Genomic DNA, 21,194 nt, shown 5'->3' on the forward strand with positions numbered 1-21,194 from the left:
ACTGCATCACTGTCACTGCCATTTTGCTAAATGGAGGCCCCCAGGCACTAATCACACAGGCAACTGCATGTGCTATAAAAATGCACAACTTTTCCCTTAAAAGCTGTACATCTCTTTCTCTCTGGCTACATTGGCGATTCTCCAGTTAGTTCAATACTTTAAAGGCTGCAGCAGCATGCAAAAGAATTTCATTTCACTGTTTTTTGTTTTAAAAAAAGTTAAGAAAGGTCTCCAGGAGATGGTGAGTTATATTGTCTTCTCTGGATAGAGGTTTGATTTGCTCTTGAACGTTCCAGGGTGGAGAGACTAGGAGAAAGAAAGCACAGGATGCAGAGGCCTATTCGGTGTAATCTTCTCCTTTGTTCTCATCTTCACCATCAATGGAGAGAGCAGCATACTTGCTTGCAGAACTGAACTTGGAAGCTGGATTTTCTTCAGGTTTCTTTTAATTAGGTGTAGATCGGGAGTCTTGATCCTTTTTACCGTCTTTCCAATCTGGCTCCTTCCAGTGGTCTTTGTTCCCTCCATCTCCTGGACCACGGCTGGAGTTCCCACTGGGGCCTTTTGGGACACTCACCCCATCTACTTTGTTTTCATCTGCTCTCCTTGCTGGTCCTCCCTCCTGTGATTAGGCTGGGACTGCTTTCCCCCCACCACCTGTAGGGGACTGCTGCTCTGTGTCTGAGCTCTGAGATGGAGCAAGAGGGTTAGAACTTCGCTTCATCCAAGCATACTCCTTTGGTGGAGGGGCTGGCATTACCTTCAGAGGCTGTTCAGATTTGGGTGGCTTAGAAGTTGGAGAGTGACAGTCTTCCTCCTTATTGGGTGTTTCATTTTCTAGACACTTCTCACTCTCTCTCCTTCGTGCATTTCTGCCAGATGTGGCCGAGGTCCCAGTCTGTGATGACTCACCTCCTGTCCTGGACCATTACCATCCCTGAGTCTCTTCACTTTCTCCAGCTTGGGTGTCTCTCTCGAGGCCGTCACTCTAGTTTTGTTTGGCTCATCCAGCTGGCGCTGCAGCTTCTCCTGCTCCTTCTGCAGCTGCTCTTCTACTTCTTGCTCTCTAGCAGCTGTGTCAACAGGCTTTGCCCCTCCAAAGACAGAGGCCTCTCAACTGGATTGGGAGGTGCTAGCAGAGGAGCCATCTTCCTTAGGAGTACTCCGAGGCTTTAGATTCAGTTTGGGTCTTTTTTTGGGAGGGGGACCTCTATCATCATGCCTATAGTCATCCCGAGAGTAATCATCACTGGAGCTCCATCCCTGGTCATCTGGTCTGTCATATCTATCTTCATAGCGGTCCCTGCCTCCTCTGTAGTCATCATCCCTACGGTACCCACTACCAAATGCTCTTCTGCCACTGTCTATCCTGGAACCATAGCCTCTGTCATAGTCTCTGCTGCCTGGGTCATCATAACGATTGGTCCATATCTTGGCGTGGACCATCCCGATACCCATCCTGATACCCATCTTGATACCCATTCCAGTATCGGTCTGAATCATAAAGGTCTCGATACTTGTCTCCGAAGCTCTCATCACCTCTCCTAGGTGGGTAGTCATCGAAGCTGTCTGTGGCAGGAGGTGCCCTCCAGTCTGTATCTGTTTTGTCAGAATTCTGATTTCTATCTCGGCCAAAAGAACGATCATCCCTGTCTTTATCCTGTGCTTGATCAGCAAAGTCCACTCGAATTCTCCTGTTACCTAGAGACTCTTCTTGAGGCTCAGGGCACTGAGCAAAGAATCCGGGTCCTCAAACTCAGCCTAACCAAAACCTTTCAACCTCTCTGGATTGCTGGGTTCATGTGGTAAACGCACTGCACTGATATTTAATCCTCTAAAGAATTCCTTAATGGAATCATCTATGACACCATAGGGCAGGTTGCCTAGAAAAGCAGTATAGGATGGCGATTTTGGAAGACGGCTCCCGTTGACATTGGGTTCCCGAGCAGCCCGTGGAGCAGTGGGCAGGATGGAACAGTCAGCTGGAGGTGCCCTATACATGTTGTTGTCATTACTGTGCCAAGTGGTTGAAACATCTCCTTCCAGGTCGTCTGTTTCATCAGCCCAGCTGACTGGTTTGGGGACATAGGTGCTTCCTCCCCCAGTCCCTCCATCCTCAGCTGGAAAGTCTGTTAGGGAGATAGTTTTCCCCTTCTTATTCTTCTTTTTTTGCTGAGGCTGCCATGTTGGCAGAGGGTAAAGCAGAGTATTCTAAGGTCTGGTTAAGACTCCAGAAAAATTTTGAGAATGGGTCCATCTGTGCCACAATCAGGAAGTTGGGGGATGAAAAAAGCATCAAAAAAAAAAAAAAAAAGAAAAAAAAGAAAAAAGCATCAATACAGCTGTTGTCTCCAGAAATATGCCATTACCACTTCTGTCCATGGATCAGAGACCCACTGCTTCCATATTTCATTCTAGTACCACATCCTCTCTTTTAGATCATTAATGGCAAATGGATGGCTCATGGAGTACAAAGTGGTGGCAATCTATCTTTTCACAAATCCTCTCTAAATTTAGATTTTTTTTTTTTTAGACTGCATCTGATTGACAGAACCTCAATATATCGATAACCCCAGTCACAAGGTGGTCTGGGGAAAGAAATTTAGCTTTCCAGACTCCATAACACAGAAAGTAAAACATAGGTTATCACTATACAGTATACAAATCTACTAGCAGATGACCCCCTTCTATCTTCTTTTAATCTCAAAAATTTATACAGATTGGGTAATCTGTATAAAGAGGCCTCCTAACAGTGGATGGATACAAACTGATTTTTTAAAGTATGTGAACAGAAAAACAAAAATACTAACTGGAGTTAGTAGCAAAAAAAAAAAAAAAAAAAAGTGTTAGGCGATCCCAGACAAAGAGGCAAACTGTAGTTAATTGCTGAATGGAGATCTTATGGCATATTTATTTATTTCCAAGATCCTCCTGTTTTCTAGAAGCTACTTCTGTTTGTATAGCTAGAGAGCAGAATTTGAAACATGGAATGATGAACTAACTTGAAGTTCTGTAAAGAAATCAAGGCATGGTGAGTCTTATAGCCATAGTAAGAACATGAATTTCATCCTGTGTCATTAGGGAGTTACTGGAATTATTTTAGGTACAGAGCAACTAATTATATTTGCATTTATGGAAGGACAATCCACAACTATATGAAACATGGTTTGGGTAGGAATGGGTGGGTATTCCAGGCAGGAGGCAGATAAGACAATGAGCAGTGAGATGAGATGAGTCTTTGCAGATCACTGAATAAAAATGATGAGAATATGAGGAAATTTTATGGCAATGTTAATGGAAAGAAGACAGTATGTATTTAGGGACTATAATTATATGTCTAAAAATACTTAAAGCATTGGAATTAATTTAGATTTTAAAAAATTGGATTGTAGAACTATTCATAGCTATAGGGACAGGTTTGGGAGAAATGATGAGTTCAAATCTACATATTTAATTGACTTGCCTGAAGGTCTTCCCCTAGGAGATATTTCACATATAGCAAATTACATGGACAACAAGTGGTACCTGAGGGAAAGATCTGCTTAGGACATAAGTATTTTGTAAGTCTTTATACATAGGTAATAAAATGCCATGGTTGTACCCTTTTTTTAGATAATGTAAATAAGGTCTGAAATATCAAGTTGTGTAGAGGCAGACAAATACTCAATACAAACTTCAGAAAAAAACAGTTTTTCTGTCCAGTAAAAAGGAGCCTTCAAAAATAAGAAGGTATGACTTAAGCTTTGGCAGAAAATATAAGAAAAAGCCCTAGTTCAGTGGCTGAGAATCCTAAAGGTTATAGAGGGGTAAAAGATCATATTGACAGAATATATATGGGGATAATCCCTAAATCATTGGAAATCTTGGTAAGTATTTAGAATAAAATGACAAAGGAAGAAAGTGGAATTCAAGTTGTTGAGGGTGGAATAATTGATAAGGGAGAAGGAATAATGAGAATAAATCACTTTCCCAAAAAGTTTGGCAATAAAGCAACAGAGATATTTGGTGATGTCCAGTTAGAATCCATGATCATAGAAGCAAAAGTATAAGAGCTGTGTGTGTGCTGCGTGCGTGTGTGTGTGTGTGTGTGTTTTCTTTGTTTGTTGATTTACTTATTTGTTATGCTAAGAGGTAATGAGTATACTTACATAATTACACTATAGGAACAAAAATGCTAAAGTCAATTTGTCATAGTGTGTTTTGCTGGGTTGATGCTGCTTTGTTTCTGGATTCATATTGGGATGATCTTAGGTTGGAGGAAAAAAACATGGAAGGAGGAGGAGAATCTAAACAGTTGATTTTCACTGGAGAACGGATAAAACAAGAGTAAAATCACTGGAAGGATCAAGGAAAAGGGAAGAGAGAGAGAATAAGTTGCCTCAATTTTGAGAATTTTTTTTTTTTTGCAAGGAGAAGCCAGCAGCCAGATAACACAGTAGAAATTATGAAGTAAAATATCAAAAGGATATATTAATAAAATGCTTCTTTGTGGTATAATTTTTTTTTTTTTGTCAAATTTTACGTCTTCTGGGGTAAGATTTTATTCACATTTTAAAAGCTTGGCATAATGAGATCTCTCCAAGGAGGGGGCAAAATTTAATCAAGTTATATTAATATGATGATGAGAAAAAGACAAGAAAGGAGTGAGATTGAAAGAGCAACTCACATTTAATCTTTACATGAAATTTCAGGTGGATATGGCCCTTTCTGAATTGCAGATGAGAAAGTGGTGATAAGCAGGTTGTAAAAGAGCAGAAGCAGGATGAAAACACAGAATTTAAAAATCTGTGAAAACTCCCACATGTTAACTCATTCATCACTATAAAAGAGGAAAAAACCCACTTTTTAGAAGTAACAGAACAAAGACTATAATTGGTCCCCCCAAAAATCTGTTCTATTCCTTTTTTTTCATTTTGAAAACTAAAACAAAAATTTCCAGATTTTACTCCAAATCGTTGGCTTTCAGGAACAAGAATTTATCAAAAGAAAGAAATAATAACAAAGAGCTTGAGTAGAGTAACTTTGAAGAAAGTTGTTCAGAGTTCATTCACATTGAATAAAGAAATATTGTTCATTTATTGAAACACATGCATGGTGCTATGTTCTCCTGACTTTGTAAACTTTTATTCATTTACTCCTTATCTGTATCTATTTACTTCTTTTATAGCAAAGGAGGTTCCACTGTATTTGAAAGAAAGGAAATTTAACCCATTGATCATGAGCTGAGCACCCAAACAGGGAAAGTTGGGATATCCCAATTAACAACAACAGAATTCTGTATTAGTTCTCAAGTGGGAGGAAAAATGACAGGAGCAGGGATAGGCAGGGCCCCAGGCCCAAGTCACCAAGAGAAGCTGGAAAAACAGAGATCTCTCCAGTGGTAGCTTGAGTATTATCCCTAGAGAGCTACAGAGCTCCCAGTGGAAGATGAACCCAAGGAGGATACACAGTGGTTCTTAGAGAAGCTACAGAAGCAGAGAGAGTGTTGTGGGCTCCATTATGTCCCCATCTCTCCCCTCCCCAAGTTCTTACGTTGAAGTCTTACCTCAGTGCCTCAGAATATGACTATATTTGGAGATAGGGCCTTTTAAGAAGGAATTAGATAAATTATATTATACAGGGGAACCCTAATCCATCGATCTGATGTCCTTCTAAGAAGACAAGATTTGCACACACAAAAGAGATGCACCAGGAGTGCATACATGTGGAGGAGAGTTCATAGGAGACACTGTGAGAAGGCGGCCATCTACAAACCAAGAGAAGGGCCTCAGAGAAAATAAACCTGCTGACACTGTGATCCTAGACTTCTAACTTCCAGAACTGTGAGAAAAATCTTTTGTTCACGCTGCCCAGTCTGTGGTATTCTGTTATGGCAGCCGTAGCAAACTAATATAGAGTGGCTAGGGATATACTCTGGCTTCTTTCCTACAGCTGGAAGATCCCTTCTCTCTTTCTCCCATGGGCAAATATTGCTGGGGAATGAAATGTATGGCCTGCAGGAGTAGCCCCCCTTGTGGTATAAAGCAGAACAACTGAAAGCTCAGGACAGCTTGCACTGTGGCAGCCTTAAGTATTAGACTATCTTTTTATCCCATGCTAAAGAGAAGACACCTCTTAAAAGGCTCGGATACATCAAGCTACTCACCTGAAATCACAGCTCGTTAGGGTTCCAAAGCCCCTGCTTTAGCCAGTCACTCTGCTGACTCTTGGTAATAAACTCTAACATTTCTGAAGGTTTATGAGATAGCAACCTTCCTTTGCTACCTCTTTCACCATTTTCAGTGAGAACTGGGCTAGGACAAGGAATATGGTACTTGCACAATACTAATGGTATCACTGAGAGAACATCCAGGTTCTCTGTGTGTGTGTGATATAAACCCAAACTGACCCAATTAAGCTGAGTGTTTCAAAATGTTTGAGATAGTAGTACCACATTTAATGTTATGCTTCATTTCCTTCTAATCCCCCCTTTTTTTTTGGAAGTAGTATGCATTTATTTAAATTGAAACTCTGTGTGTGCACGGGGAGGCAGGGTGAGGGTGCTGAACAATAATACACAAGATCATTGAAATTAGACATTTCCTGGGGGTAAAAATTGTGTTGTTTAAATTGTACTGAAAGACATTTTGTCATTCCTTTCATTGGCTAACCAAATATCTACTTTTTTGCTTTGTAGACACATCTGACTGAAATTCATCAGCCTTAGTTTTGCCGAAATAATTCATTAAGGGAAAAACTAATAAACTGGTGAGGACTATTACACACACACACGCACACACACACGCACACACACAAACCACTGACAACCTAGCTTTGCTACATCTGGTCCAGGAATTTGAGTGGCTTACAAACATTTACATGTTAAATCCATAATCTTGTTTCTAATAGATCATCTGAATCCACTCTTCTGTGATTTCTCAGAATTAATCAGTGTCTCCACTGCCACTTGCGTGGCAGTGTTATTACTAATAATTCCAAATGTTTGGCAATCATTCTTTAAAGTATTAAAAGAGACATAAAAAATATACTGAATTTAAAAAAAAAAAAAATATACTGAATTTTGCCAGATAAGTAAGTATAAATTCTCATTGGGTGGTATGTTGTGCATATTAATGGAAACTTCTTCAAAGCACATGCTCTAACCAATGACATCACTGCAGCCATCAGGCTATTGCCTTATAAATTGTGCTCTTGAGCAAATCAGTGGCCTACCTAATAAATGATTTTTATTACTTCATCAAAAATAATTTTTTTCTGTAATGTTTCTCTTCTACCAGCATATAATTTGCAATATATTCTTACTTCCATTTAAAACTTTCAGACTCTGAGGATTTCTGATAACTCTGTAATAACCTTGAGAGGAAAGCTCAAATGGTCTTCATGTCTTAGGATCCCGAAGATGTATCGCCTTTTTAATAGGATCTCTTGGTTGTTTTGCATAATTCATGGCTCACATAAGACTTTAACAAGGAAAAATGCATAGTTTATATGATGTTTTGCTGGCATCCTGCATATTGATTGTCTATTATATTTTATGTCTTGATTGTAATATTTTTCCAAAATAATTCACTTTTAAGTGGTAGGACTATAATATCAAGAGTGACTCAGAAATCTATATGCTAGAAATTTTCATATTTGCATGCTCTTATCCTTTCTCATTTTGGATTACAAAGTAGAGGCATTTCTAGATGCTATATAAATGTATGACATTAAGGGAGTCCCCTTTCAACAGAGTTTCATGGTCTTCTGTTACCAATACAGAAAAACAGAAGAAAACAATGCTTTTACTAAATTTCACTCAAGAAACTTTCTGGAATATAAATATCATTTAAAGCAAAGCTTGGACTTAGTAAATTATTAATCATGCTTAGTAAACCATTGTTACCTTCCCTTAAATTTTAATCACAGTATAATGCCAATAAGTAATCATGAAATAAAGTAAAGCTAGAGAAATAATTTTTTCATTGATAGTTTAAGTGTGTATTATTTGTCATCTTTAAGGGGAAAAACAATAAAGCAATCAGCATGTAAAATTAAAAATAGGAAGATATTTAAAATAAACTTGAACTTTTCTGTAATATAGTTTTACTAGTTTAATAATTTAAGCTTACTAGTTTGTGGTTGAAGTAACTATTCTTTCTTAATCATTTTCTTAACTTCCATTAATGGAAAATGTGTAGAAATAGCACTAAATCCCTTATTGTCTGTCGTGCTCTAGCTCTCATTTTCCAGGGTAAATATATTTGGTTTTGAGTTTTCTGGAATTCTGTTTCCAGGTGAATTTATCTTGAATGACGGAGAATCAGGAGATGTTAAGTAAAGGCTAATTATAAGGAGATTTTTTTTTTAAATAGGGAACATAACTGTGTAGATGTATGTAATTCATTCTTCACTAAAATATATCTAAGCACATTCTCTAGGTCAGCCAGTTGAATTGAATCCATCCAAACGGCCCGTTAATTCATCCTTTATCTACTCTTCAAGTACAGCAGTGTGATTGCTTCACCTTTTGAAGGTAAAGACAATCATAAACATAAGAGATCCAAGGAATCTGTGCAAGGAGACAGTAAAAAACAATCAGTGAAAACAGCTATGGGTTCATCTTTTATGCAGCTGTTTGATTTTCTTCTTTGTTCAAATGGTTGTATTGTTAAGCAGAGACAGCCTGAGATGACATGATTATATGAATATGTGTGAGAAGTGAACAAATGTTCAGCTCCGAAGACAATGCTTGCCTTTCTTTCCCTGTTTTGGCATCTAAGAAGGGCACATTTTGACCTTAGTACAATTTGTGATATTAGTACAATGACAGTGGAAGTAATATGCAAGCTTAACATGCCGAGGCACTATTCCAGGCCACACCATTTTAAAAGTATTTTTTTTTCAATTTAATATTAAAAAATCAACACATTCATCAGATTGGAAAGATTTGTTATAATATCAATAAAATAGAATCTCTATTTCATTTGTCTAATATGCTTTCTCAGGGTAGCTTTACGGATTATTGCATGAAAATTCACTGAGCTCCTTTGGGAAGAATAAAGGGAAATTCAGCCTGAAAATCTGATATATTTGTTTTAGATTTGTTTTAAAGCTGTGGTTCTCCACCAGGGGTGATTTTTCCCTCCAGGGAACATTTTGCCACGTCTACAAATATTTTTGGTTTTCGCAACTGGGAAGGTGTTACTGCCATTTGGTAGGTAGCAGCCAGAGATGCTAATCAACGTCCCACAGTGCACAGAACAGCCTTCCCATGATTATTCAGCACAGAGGTTGAAAAGCCCTGTTTAAATGAATTAAAGGTAGAGATGCTCTCTACTCTTTCAGAAAGAAATGTTGCTGTGTGGAATGTGAAAACTTGTCTCCCCTCAAAAACCTGGTTATTGACTGTGCTCAGATGTCTATATAATTTCGAAATCAAAACCATATCTCCAAAAAATCCCTATACACCTGGACTGAGAAAACAAATGATTACATGACGTTTTTTTCTCTATGACCACATTAGGCTTTAGTGGTAAGTTTGAAAATTTCTGAAATATTGCTGCCAACCAGACATAAAGAAAGTGTACTTGTAAAAGGGACACTATTTGTGAGTAAATAAGGTAGGGTGGGTATAATGTAAGTGGAAGAAGGAAAAAAGTAGATAAAACAATACATTTAAAAGTATATCCTTAACATTTTGAAATAGATGACAATGATGGCAAGCATGCCCTTTGACAATTCCCTGTCTGGAAATACTGTGAAGATCTTTTTAAGAAGCTGATGGTGTCTTGATCCAACAACATCTTAAGCCTTAATGTTTGACATAGTAAAAGTGCTTTGGCATGTGAAAGAGAATGACTATATCAAGTATTTCTAACTATCAATATCTAACCACATGTTGGGGAACACTAGCATAAATGTTGCCAAAGGATGTACTTAATGGTCTACATGAAGTATGCTAACTTTGATGCACCAGAGGAGATAATGAAGCAAATGTCTATTTACATATTAGGTAATTTTTAGGCCAAATATTACAACAGGTTTTCCTGTCCTTAAAAGTACAAGGACATTCTAACAGTATTAATTCTTCCAAACCATGAACATGGAATATCTTTCCATTTGTTTGTATCATCTTCAATTGCTTCCATCAGTGTTTTATAATTTTCAGATTACAGGACTTTCACCTTCTTGGTTAAGTTTATCCCTAGGTATTTTATTCTTTTTGGTGCAGTTGTAAATGGAATTATTTTCTTAAATTTTCTTTATGTTCCCTCATTATAGTGTATAGATATGCTACAAATTTCTAGGCATTAATTTTGTATCCTGCAATTTTGCTGAATTCATTTACCTCTTCTATGTTTAGTATCATGTTATCTGCAGATAGTGACAGTTTAATGTCTTTATCAATATGGATGACTCATTTCTTTTATTTGTCCTATGATTGTGGCTCAGACTTCCAGTACTATGTTGAATAAAAGTGGTGAATATGAATACCTTTGTTAAAATATCCACAGTACCCAAAGCAATAGACAGATTCAATGTAACTCCTATCAAAATGCTAACAGTATTTTTCACAGAACTAGAAAAAATAATACTAAAATTTGTATGGACCCACAAAAGACCCCAAGTAGCCAAAGCAATTGTGAGAAAAGAAAACAAACCTGATTACAAGATACACCACAAAACTGTAATAATCAAAACAGTATAGTTCTAGTACAAAAAATAGACACAGAACATTGAAACAGAATACGGAGCACAGAAATAAACTCATGCATATATGGTCAATTAATTTATGAAAAAGGAGACAAGAATATACAATGGAGAAAAGGCAGTCTTTCCAGCAAATGTGCTGGGAAAACTGGACAGCTACATGCAAAAGGAATGAAACTGGACCACTTTCTAACACCATACAAAGTCAAAATGGTTTAAGGATTTAAATGTGATACCTGAAGCCATAAAAATCCTAGAACACAGGCAGTTATTTTTGTCTCATTAGTTCTAGCAACAATTTTTCTAGATATATCTCCTAAGGCTAGAGAAGCAAAAGTAAAAATAAACAATTGGGGCTAGATCAAAATTAAAAACTTTTGCACAGTGAAGGAAACTATTAACAAAACAAAAAAGGCAAACTAAGGTTTAATATCCTTAAAGGTTAATATCCAACAAGGTTTAATATCCAAAATATGTAAAGAACTCATACCACTCAAAAAAACAAGCAATGTAATTTTAAAATGAGCAGAGGACATTTTTTCCAAAGAAGACATGGCCACCAGACACATGAAAAAGATGCTCAACATTACATTTCATCAGGGAAATAAAAATAAAAAATACAATGAGATATCATCTTATACATGTCAGAATGGCTAAAATAAAAAATACAAGAAGTAAGTGAGGTGAAGATGTGGAGAAAAAAGAACTCTCATACTGTGGGTGAGTATGCAATTTGGGGCAGCCACTGTGAAAAACAGTACGGCAGTTCCTCATTAAAATGAAATGCTATATGATACAATAATTCTACTACTGGGTATCCATCTACCCAAAGAAAATAAAAAACACTAATTCAAAAAGATTTATGCAGCCCTATGTTTCTTGAAGAATTGTTTATAGTGGCAGCCAAGATATGGAAGCAACCCAAGTGTTCATTGATAGAAGAATGGATATATATCAATATATATTCCAATATATGTATAATGGGACTTGTGTATATATATTGAAATACATATATAATGGAATATAGAATATATATATATATATAATGAAATATTATGCAACCATATATTATGAAACCATAAAAAGGACAAAATTGTGCTATTTGTGTCATGGATGGAGCTACAGTGTATTACGCTAAGTAAAATAAGTCAGTCTGAGAAAGACAAATGCCATTTGATTTCACTCATATGTGGGATCTAAAAATGAGTAGGGAAAGAAAAAGCCTAATCAGACCTGTAAATACAGAGAAGAAACTGATGGTTATCAGAGGGGAGGGAGGTGAAAGGGTAGGCAAAATTAGTGAAAGGGAGTGGGGGATACAGGCTTCCAGTAATGGAATTAGTAAGTCATGGGAATAAAAGGCACAGCATAGGGAATGTAGTCGATGATATTGTAATAGCACTGTATGGTGACAGATGGTAGCTACACTTGTAGTGAGCACAGCATAATGTTTAGAGCAGTTGAATCACTATGTTGTACACCTGAAACTAATGTAACATTGTGTCATCTATACTCAAATAAAAGATTTTAAAACATAAGGAGAAAGCCCACATTATTGCTTTTAGTTTTCAAAATGTTTCAGCTCTTTTTTTAATTTTAAAGTAGGCTGCACACCCAATGTGGAGATTGAATTCACAACCCTGAGATCAAGAGTCACATGCTCTACTGACTGAGCCAGTCAGGCCCCCCTCAGCAATTTAATATATAAATATATAAATAAATATATAAATATATAAATATATAATATATATAACTGGTCCAGTTAACCCAATTAGCCTAATGTTTTAAATTTACAAAGCTATCTCTTTAAATAACACTACCATGGAATCAAAGATAGTTAGACATTCAACCTTCTGATTGCATCTTCATAAAATTAACTCAGTAGAAATTCACCTTCTACTGCTGATGGGGCATAAGTGTCCAATTCATGAGTGTGCAACCTCTGCAATCATTCAGAATTAGGTCTGACTTAGAACTTCATTATCACTATCTTGAAGTTTGTAATGATTGAGTTTTGGACAAGGTTCCCTGCATTTTCACTTTCTGCACATTTATACAGCCAGTTCTAAGCATCATCCCGGGATAAAAGAACTAGGGAGGAGCTGTTTTTGCTGTAATGAATACCAGCAGAGAAACATCCATAAGGACAGGCCTGCATCCTGGTGGCAGAGAGGTACTACCATAAACAGTGTAACATTCATCCCATTAAAAAATAACCCCCCACACTATTATCAATTTAGGTCAGAAAATTCCCTGTTGAGGCATCTGTCCTGACTACTGAAGGATGTTTAGAAACATTTATGGCCAGGGTACCTGGAAGGCTCAGTCGGTTAAGCATCTGCCTTCAGCTCAGGTCATGATCTTAGGGTCCTGGGATCAACCCCTGGATTGGGATCCCTGTTCAGTGGGATGTCCCTCTCCCCCTACCTCTTCCCCTTGCTTGTGCTATCTCTCTCTGTCAAATAAATTAATAAAACCTTTAAAAAGAGACTTTCATGGCCTTTTCTGACTTGATTCAAGTAACCATAGCCTCCAGCCCTACTCTTAATTTGTAACAATCAGAAAAAAAGTTATCATCTATCTATAATATATCTGTATTTAGACATTGCCAAATGTCCCTTGGGAAGCAAAATTGCTGCTGATTATGAAGTACTGCCTTTTGTGATTCAAGACCCTCTTACTCCTCTTCTTATTCCCAAACAGGAAAGAAAGCCAGTACACAACCGACTCTCTATACACTCTGTAAGTAGGTGGACTTTTCAACTTATTTTTTTTAATTTATTTATTCATGATAGACACACACGAGAGAGAGAGAGAGAGAGAGACAGGCAGAGGGAGAAGCAGGCTCCATGCAGGGAGCCCGATGTGGGACTCGATCCCCGGACTCCAATATCAGGCCCTGGGCCAAAGGCAGGCACTAAACCACTGAGCCACCCAGGGATCCCCCTGACTTCTCAACTTATTATTCAAACGAAGCCAATTCCTGAGTTAGAAGGGGCGTTATTAATAACACTGAGAAAACAGATGTAAACCAACCCTGTACTGGTCAATGGGGGAAAATTGGTCACATGACCTTATAAGCTACACACAACCAAAGCTGATCCTGAGAAAACCTTTTACTTGAGCTGAGTGCTGAAGCATAGACTGAATGAATAGGGCAGTTTGCAATGTGTGCTTTATGCCCATGCATCCAGTAACTGGACTAATTAGAGGGATCACTTTAACTGTAGTGTGTTCGAGAGTTGGTAAGAATAACAGGACATAATCTTCAAATTCTTGGCATTAGCTTGTAGAAGCAATTCTAGTACAATGGGCTCTGAGGTTTTCAAAAGACACACCCAGAAGTCATTCAGTTCCAGGTTTACACACAAGGGAACATGCTTCTCTGGCAACATATCTGCTTTAACTGATCTCAGACCATCTGGAATGTTGGTAGCAAATTGGACATAGTATTTTCTTGTAGTTCCCTTTACCTCTTCATATTGGCAGATATATTTATTGTTGTTTTGCTTGTTTTCCTGAAGACTCAATCATAGGACTTAATCATCACCTTTCCCACTGCCCACACTTTTGGGGGCCAAATAGTATTGCCAGCAGAAGGTAAAACATATGTTGCAGGAAAATGTCATAGATTTCCTTAATATCCCATGAATAAAAAAAAATTTCATATTTGACATAGACTTACAGCAGTGACAAAGCAGTGAAAATTTTTATAAAAAATACGATTAAAAATATAAATATTTTTATAAAAATACTAGACATCAGTTTACCTTTATTTGCATATCTTCATATGCCTCGATAATTTAAAGCATGAAGAAAATTTTTTTCCATCCAAACCATCCTTTATGCTGGTCTGTAGAGAGTGACATCAGGATTTCAGTAGTAAGAGAAAAATAGTGTGGTATTGTTCCTTTGTATAAAATTATCTTAATAATTTATATTTAAAGCAATGAAAAATACATCTTAAAGGACAGTGATTAATTTAAATATAATTTTCTGTTTTTATAACAGTAATAAAAGTATTTTTTGTTTACTATAATTTTAACTTATTTTTTTCTGTTTTACCTTACTTTATATTAAACATATAACTCATTCTAATTACTATTATATTTGTTTTTCAGGGCAATGGCATTTTTACATTTTGAATCCTCAATAATAAAATTAAATCTTGACAATATTCATCTTTATTTTCTTGTTCTTCAATTACAAACAGTAACTATCAAATGGTCTAACAGTTTAGTCCTGGATGTCATAATATAAACTTGATTCCTTTAACAGGAGAGGTTACAAGAAGTAACGTAAAATACTTTGAATCAATCACTAGACTTGAAAAAAAATGTATTTTTAGCACAAACCAAGCTGATTGATCTCATTTCCAGTTATAGGTATGCCCTGCTTTCTGAAAGTTTGCCTTATGCCACTTGCCTTTTATGAAGTACCTACATTAGTATAGTAATGGCTTGTTTTTTTTTCAAAAGCAAAAATCCTTCTGGATTTTTTTTGATTAGTGAAAAACAGGTATTCATAAAAATGAAGTGGTATAACGTGAACTTCCAGAAAGTGGGGATCATCTTTCAGTTTAGGAAATGTTTCATAGGAATGCTCTACTTTGCTCTACTTTTATAGTGGGGGAAACCTGTTATAGCCATAAAGCTCAAGTGGGCTCTTCCTATTACCCAGAAACCCTATTTTACTTGCTCTAGTCCATTCATATTCTTACTCCTCAAGTGACAATTTCATAACTCTCCCAAGTTCCACTTTAATATGTTCAAATTCTACCTATGCCCAAATCTACCTTTCCTTCTTCTTCCCTTCCTCCTTCTTCCTCCTCCTCTTCCATCTTCTCTTAGTTTTGTTGTTATTGTTTCTCTTGTGGGAAAATTTGGTTGTCATCACCCTCAAACTTTCTGTCGAACTTTTATGTGGTAGATGTGACAATTCCTTTTAAAAATTTCATGCTTAGTTGGGCTTTACCTGTCCTAGTTGCAAGATATTTGGAGAAGGGGACATTGGAAGGGGTCAGGTTAACTTAAGTTAATGCCCCCCTCTCTGTTGCTTCTCTGATGGATCATTTGAGGCCTCTGTGTAGTCTTCCTTCCTCTATTCACACCTCCCCTGGTTAAGGATGGCTCCTTGTCCAGCTCTGAGTTACCCATGATCCCACTTTCTATTGAGTCCACAGCATGCCCATTTTTTAGGCTGGAGAGATTTGCTGGTACATTCTGGGATTTTCCACCTGCAGGCTACATACATCCTTTATGAGCCTTATCACTGTACCTTATCTAATGCTCCCACTCTGGTTGACCTTGGCCCTATTCACAATGATTCCCACTTGGGGTGAGGTGCTTCCCTTCTGGAAATCTGTTTTTACTGATTTTTTCTGAGATCTGCCACTACTAAGGCCTCCTGACCACTTCTATTCCTCCTTGCTGCTGTGGTCACAGTTCTGAATGTCTTCCCAAAGGGCTCTACTACTCCGAGTGGATGTGTGATGACTCAAAAGTGATGTGAATTATGAGAATATTTTTGTCTTCTAGTTTTGCTGAAAGGCAACTCAGCTTATAAGGCTTTGATTTTCTGTTTTTTTACAATTATTCTGTGCAGGCCAAAGGAGGAAACGCAGGAAGCATCAGAAACAAATTGCCTCTGTATCCACACCGCTCATGACTTTTTGAAGCTGGTCACAGAACAATTTAATTTTTATTCCAATAAATGTAAAGATCACATTCATTGTGATAGTGAATATAATCTTTCTCTTTTTTTTTCTCTCTTTCCCTCTCTGTGTCTCTCTTACCACCTCTCTCTATTTCTCAAGGATAGCATGTACATTGCAAAGAATAATAAATAATGAGATAATAAATGTTGAAGATTTGGATATACCAACAAAAAAAATCTAGTAAGTTAAAAAAATGCAATAGATTTAAATGTCACTGAGTGAGTTATTAAACCAGAAGAGTATAAACATTTATACTTTAGCTACAGAAAAAAAAGAATATTTTTCAATATTCTCTGTTTAATAGGTACTATAAAACTATTTTTATTGTGTGAACCTTATAAAATGTTTTCTAATTTGTTTTTAATTTAAAATGTCATTTAAATTTACTTCTCAAACATATTTTCAAGTCAATGTGCAAAGAAAGCAGAGTTAGATGCACTAAATATTAATAAACTGTGCCAAACCTCAAAATGAATTACCAATATAAGAACATATACAGAATGTAGGAAATAGTATATGGATTATTTTCTCACTGTATATTTTCTCTGCCCCACAGAAACAGACTCTACATAATCTGAATTATTTAGAAGAACATTTTTATTGTTAGAATTCTTATTAAACTACTAACTCTGAAAAATTCTTTTCTGTTTTCTACAAAGAGGTTCAGATTCACCATGCCAGGAATTATTTTGGTTCAATTTATTGCAGATTTTATTTGCCTTTATTTTTATCGATAGCTTTTATATGCACACTTTTGAGAAAGCATGGCCTAACATATGTAGTCAATAAATAGTACAGATTCACAACCCCTTACTCAAAATCTTTGGGGCCAGATGTATTTCAAGATTCATGCTTTCTGTATTTAGTAAGATAGATTGACACAGATATGATATTTATCATTGACACTCAGTCAAATGATATCAGTAGGGTCATGGCAGTACACAGTAATATTTCTGAAGGAAAGTGGATGAAACAGACACTCCTTAATTGGTGTTAAAAATAGCAACACAATACAAAGAAAATCTTCTAAATAACTTCATTGTCATCCCAACCACATTTTGTCATTTAATTGAGTTATAAGAAAATTCTGATTGCGAAGTTTTGGATTTCAGAGTGGCAGATGAAAGTTAAGACCTGAGGTGAAGACCATCTCTGCAGTTCAAAACACCTTTCAACACAATAATAAAGAGTTTTTGGAGCATTTTAAGTGCCATCCACATGTCAGGAGAGAGTACTTAGCTATAGATGTGATAAGAATCTTATAATTCTATATATGAAATTTGGGGCATTTAAGTCTTACCTTTGACTTAGAAATTTGCTTTTGCTGCATCTGCAAGTCTTCTAAACAATCAGAACTGTGCACCCACTAAATATAAGGTGGTGTTTCAACCCTTGCAATTAGGCTTCTTTTTCCTTTTAGTCGGGAGAGTATGGCTAATAGAAATAAAACAATTTATACCAGCATGAAGTTGTACATATTTGAAGTGTCAAATGAACGGTAACGATGATAAATTCTCAGACAGCTTAGAGATTCAAAAATGAAAGTGACACTAGTTCTCCAGTCCCCCTACTCTGCTCCCTCAAGAGCCCAGGAAATATTTAAGTATGAGGGAGGGAGGCATTTGGTGGTGATAATAGTTCTCAAAGTTCTCTAGTCAAAGCAGTATCTGTCTTCATTGGGGATTATATAAGGTTGTGTATGGGGTGAGTGGGTTTTCACACAAATGTATACAAGAGAAAGAAAAAAGAAAAGAGTGAAAGACGATAGTCTTTTGTACACATTCTAGGAGGTTTAAAAAGTAATCCTATGTCAAATGATTGTGATATACATTATGGACATATTGAACATTTTCCTTTGAAAATGTTGAACACTGTCCATTCACTAATTCATTAGTTCATTTATTTATCATTTAATTGTTTGTTGTGTGCCAGATATGGTGCTAGGCACACAATAAATGCTGGGAAAATGTGCTGACATTTTTTGGAATATCCCACAAGCCTTTTAGATCAAATTGCTTGTAACAGCAAATAGCAATTGAGTAGTATATTCAGAAAGTCAAATTAAGTTCAATTTATGGCAGAAGGAATATTCAATACAAGACAGTTATTTGTCATTTTTATGCTTTCCAATTTTCTCATAAGACATAAGTTCAAGAAGTCTATGTCCATTAATATTACAATTCCTAATTATCTATTCTTTTTTTTTGCCAGAAAGAGAACTAACTTTTCCTTATGGAATCTACTTGACAGCAAGTTAGGTGTTTGCACTGAAAAATAGCATCTGTTCATTTTTCTAAAAGAAAGCTATAGATAAAAAAAAAAAAAGAAAGCTATAGATAAATTTCCTTTAGTTACAGACATCCGTGTTAATTTTTCTTAAACAAATATTTCCTGTGTGATATCTAATATGCTATAATTACATATGTTTTGTTAATTATATACATTCTGATTAAAAAATAGAGTTAGCTTAAAAAGCTTTTCTTAAAATTAAAATGCTGCCCATACAATATCTGTTTCAAGAATACCTATACCTCATATTTCGGGATTTTTCATATTTTGGGTCCCGGATTACCAACTTACTTACGAGGGCATAATGAAGAGCAGTGATGACACTGTATTACTCACAAGCCTGTGAGAGTTTTTGTTTTGTTTTGTAAGATGCTATTTATTTATTTGACGGAATGAAAGAGCACAAGAACAGGGGTAGGCAGAGGGAGAGGGAAAAACAGGCTCCAGCTGAGTAGAGGCCCCAACGTAGGGTTCAATCCCAGGACCCAGAGATCATGATCTGAACTAAAGACAGACACTTAGCTGACTAAGCCACTCAGGTGCTCCAAGCCTATGGTTTTCAACAGGTGATTTGTAGAACCCAAAGGTCCCATCAATACTTCTCCAGGTCTTAAATTGAAGAGAAGACTCCATTAGCTGGGCTTACTTACAAAAGTTTTTAACAACTGTTAATATAATAGCATAATCCTCTCAAAACAACTATATCTGCATATTTTTAAAACATATTTTTTACTTTTCGACTTACTGTTTTGGCTGGGGACATTATACCATGAATATTTATCATTTTTCTGAAGATACCTGGTACAATTGTGATTTGCCATTTGCACTGGTCCAATAATTCTTCAGCATGCCATTGGAACAGGATTAGAATTCCTGTGGAAAATGAAATGGCTAGCTCTGTATCCTGCATTCCAAGCTTTCAATTTGCTTCATTTCAAAATTACAAGCAGGCTCACATGCCCATGTATACATATATATATGTACATACATATATACATATTTTGTTTTACATAAGAATAAATATGAAAAAGATTACAACATCAGTAAAGGTTTGGATATATATTACAATGTAATTTCAAATTGAGCAAATTGAGTCACTAATATGAATATTTTAAATTATTATTTTTTCAAATCAATCCAGAATCACTGGAGATTTAGTTGGTTTTTCAGACAATGCTATGAAAATAAAGCTGCTATGAATCTGAGACCTGAATTCTTGACTTGTATACATGATAATCTTGAAGTAGAATTGGTAAGCATTAAGCATTTATATACAATGCTAAAGAATCTTCCTGTAACATTGTGTAAAAATCACAATTATGGATACATTTAAAAAATAGAATGTACAGCACTGAGGGAACTCTAATATAAAAAATGGATGTTGGGTGATAATGATGTATCAGTGGAGTTCCATCAACAGTCACTGATAGTGAGTAATAGTCTCAATGGGGAGGCTATGTATATGTGGTGTCAGGAGGCTTATGGGAAACCACTGAAACTTCTGCTCAATTTTTCTATAAATCTAAAACTGATCTAAAAATAAGATCTATTGAAAAAATAGCAAAAGTGAAAATATTACCAAAAAATATAGGAGTGTAACCAATGCTGTGTCAAAATAAGAACAATTATCCTTAAAATGTCTTATTTAAAAAGAGGAATAGTGAAGGCATCTATCTCAAGAAAGTAAAACAAAAAATAAAATTAATAGTAGAGAGGCAGTTGTTAGGATACAATTTTAAAAATGTGTAATTTAATGAAGTTGCAAACTGAAAAATTGAGAAATAACACTATCTTTAAGTTCCTGAACTCTTCTCAATGTCAGACCTTGCGTTCAGTGTTCTGAATACCTTATTGCATTGGATCCTCATAAAAGCTCTATGAGGCTGACACTTATTTCCATTTTACATAAAGAACTAAGACTTAGACATTGGAAGGAAGTGCCAAGGTCAAACAGAAAGTAAATAGTGGATAGAATTTAAACCAGTTCTACTTGAGCGCACGCTTTTAATAACTAAATCAAAATATGTATAATATACAAATCTAATGCAATTCTTCAAAGACATCAGTGAAATGAATAGTTTCTGGATAGATAGATACGAATACAAAATTTTTCTATAAAGGATCACATAACTCCAAAATATAGACAAGAAAAAATTGGCATAATATGAAAGGTAAAATGGATAAACTTCATCATTTTAAGAAATATATTTTATTTATTTCAGAGAAAGAGTGAGAGCATAAGCATGGCAAAGAAGAAGCAGATGTCCCACTGAGCAGGAGGCCTGATGGGGGCTCAATCCCAAGATTTCTGGATCATGACCTAAACAGAAGGTAGACACATAACCAACTGAGCCACTTGGGAGTCCCAAGCTTCATCATTTTAAAATCATATTTCTCTTTAATTAAGCATATGAAAAAAACTAACCAATGCATCTATAGTAAAATCAACAGAATTAGAAAACAATTCAGTTACCTAATGAATATAAGTAGATTATTG

The 21,194-nt window shown here is 36.0% G+C and overlaps 1 pseudogene; it reads right to left on the reverse strand.

Annotated features, from left to right (window-relative positions):
- Positions 1-305: 305 nt before the first annotated feature.
- The window catches only part of LOC112661653 (eukaryotic translation initiation factor 4B-like), a 64,891-nt pseudogene continuing 44,002 nt past the window's right edge, over positions 306-21,194 (reverse strand).

Source organism: Canis lupus, chromosome 31 (genome assembly GCF_003254725.2).
Source record: "Canis lupus dingo isolate Sandy chromosome 31, ASM325472v2, whole genome shotgun sequence".
NCBI classification, from domain to species: Eukaryota; Metazoa; Chordata; class Mammalia; order Carnivora; family Canidae; genus Canis; species Canis lupus.